General features: G+C 38.2%; 1 long non-coding RNA gene across 3 annotated transcripts in view; it reads right to left on the bottom strand.

The window, feature by feature from the left end:
* Positions 1-2,430, bottom strand: part of LOC104910512 — a 27,726-nt gene extending 25,296 nt beyond the window's left edge. Inside the window, exons 1-3 of one of the 3 annotated variants that reach the window (XR_793126.3) lie at positions 1,393-2,430; positions 692-810; positions 358-460 (exon numbers count right to left, since the gene is read on the bottom strand). This is a non-coding gene — a long non-coding RNA (uncharacterized LOC104910512). Of the gene's footprint in view, positions 1-6; positions 461-691; positions 811-1,017; positions 1,308-1,392 lie in introns of those variants that run through there. The other 2 variants (XR_002113895.1, XR_004159443.1) reach the window with 2 other exon arrangements.
* Positions 2,431-2,465: the final 35 nt, after the last annotated feature.

Here is a 2,465-nt window from a genome sequence, read left to right as displayed (position 1 = left end):
ACCACACACACACACACACACCTCAACTAAATACTTAAAAATAGTAAAAGTAATAACACAGGATTAAGTATCATTGAACAGCAAACACTTAAGTGTAATTCAGAGCCTTTGCAAGGTACTTCTTGCCCACAGTCATCTGTTCTTTGAACAATGAGGAAAAGTAAAATGCTGTCATTTTCCAAGTGCATAATTACAGCGGTTCACAAAGGTAATTGCAAATGAGTATCACCCGCTCCAACTCCCTGTAAAGCAGAAACTTCACGAACAGGAATGTAATTATTATAATTTGTCAAGTTCCCATGTAATCAGCTGCACAACCAACACTGCACGTGTTCCAGAACTTCTGTGTGAACAGACCTTGTGCTTGGCGACTACCAGAAGGGACACTTTCTAGTGTAAGCTGATAGGATGTGTGACAGGAAAATAAATAATAGAGGAAAGCCACCTCTAGATGCCCAACCTGTAGCAGAAAAATAAAAAAGAAATTAATGAAATCAGCCACACAGACTGTACTTGCAATTTTTGTTGTTGTTGCTCAAGGATGCATTTGTTGGATTACATTAGAACACTTTGAACTACTCTTGTTGTACTTCAAACAAACAGAAGACATTGTGGGAATCTGTGAATAGCAAATGATTTCTTTAAAAAAAAAAAAGGAAAAAAAAGTCAAATGCAGGCGTGGCTTCCTCACCTGATTTTTAGGCTGGCCTGGAATATGAATCCAAACACTAAGCTCTGAATTTTGCCTTCTTCAATCCTTTTTACAGAAATTCCTGTTTTTCCTTCTCTCTTTCTTTCTTTCCACAAATGCTAAAACACAGGGAAAACTTGCTTCCTTATTGAGCTCTTGTAAACGCTCAGTGATAAACACATATTACTATATAGTTTTAAATAGTATTGAGAACAACTTCTAAGCATCCACATGTAATATAAGAAGAGATAAGTCATTACCTTTTCATTCAATTGCACTTACTGCTACAGCAGTAAAAAAAAAAAAAAAAAAGACTTCTCACTTACAGAAAAGAGCCTGAAACATATTCAGCAGACACTCAAGGCCTTTTTAAAAACTGAATTACACCTAGTAAAAGTAAAAACAAGGAAGCACTTCGCAAAGGTGTGCCACTACATTTCTAAAACACATTAACAGCTTTTAAGCATCAAGGACCTGCTGTAACTTAGCCCCCAAAAGTATTAAATGTAATTGCCTTTGACTAATAGGCATTTTATGTTAAAGGATAACCTCTAATTCTGTTCCAAGAAGTATATGCTTGCCATTCAACGCAGACATTAGGAATTGTGATGAAGAAGTGTAAATGGTGTTACGGCCGGTGTTACAGCCGGAAAGATCATGGTGAAAATAGGAAAAGAAACAAACGGGGAAGGAATGCCCACCTGTATCCAAAGATCCAGGTTCACAGGAAAGACTCCACAAAGAAGAGATCGACAGAAAGAGATCTTTCCCCAGTGGCAGTCAGCCCTTAAATGAGGTCTACAGCCTTCATCTGTGCTCACACAGCTGACTCAGTCCTGTCCTCAGGTGATCAATCAGTGGTTCAGGCTGTGACTCCACAGTTCCCATACAAATGGAAATTATTATGGGGAAAAAAAAGAAGAAATCTATTTAAATTTAGATGAACCAAGTCACTGGAATTAAAATTATGAAGTTTAAAAAATAATCCGTAGAACTCAAATCCGTGAAAAAGGAAAGAAGGAAAGAGAAGAAAAGAAGGAAGAATTTTAAGAACTACAAGATTATTTGTAACTCAGTAAGATAAATAAGACAAAGTAGTTATGTGGACATATAAATGCCATATATCACCGTGTAGAAGAAACCCTAGGAGGGAGACAGGGAGAACTCTCTAAAAATAACATCCTAGTTTATTACTTGCAATACAGTATGACCCCATTTTCATGCAAGGTGGTGTAAAATGGATTTGAGTAGCAGTGGGAACTACATTTATCTCTATGAGATACCCAGCATCCCTATGAGACTGGATATTATGAAAGACTGGCATTGTACAAACTTTAAAAGGGCGAAGCCCAGCTCCTTCATTTCAGCATTCCTCCCATCTCTGCGGTTTTTTCAAGTCTTATAAAAGAATCACAGAAAAGACAGCATTTCCCCAATGCACACAGACAATCATTCTCCAGCCCAAGTGTGATTACTAAGATTAAACAGAAGCCCGTTCTTGGGAATAGAGCTTTGGAAAATAAATAAATAAATAAACATAAATATAGGAGCATATAGATGCTGCATCCATAAAGAGTATATACCAAATCTCCATTCAAGCTGCACCCCAGGACAAAACCCGTCTGTGTCCACTCTCCACTCCCTGTCCTCACCTTAGGACATAGCTAAGCCCTGACCTGAAGACCTGAAGGGACGCATGCAGGCAGGGCACCACAGTGATCCAGCTGCAGTGCCAGCAACATTGTTTGGGAAAAAAAAAAAAGAAAGCATCCAG

Source organism: Meleagris gallopavo, chromosome 4 (assembly GCF_000146605.3).
Source record: "Meleagris gallopavo isolate NT-WF06-2002-E0010 breed Aviagen turkey brand Nicholas breeding stock chromosome 4, Turkey_5.1, whole genome shotgun sequence".
NCBI lineage: Eukaryota > Metazoa > Chordata > Aves > Galliformes > Phasianidae > Meleagris > Meleagris gallopavo.
The sequence above is the reverse complement of the archived record's forward strand: the minus strand, read 5'-3'. Positions and strand labels throughout refer to the sequence as shown.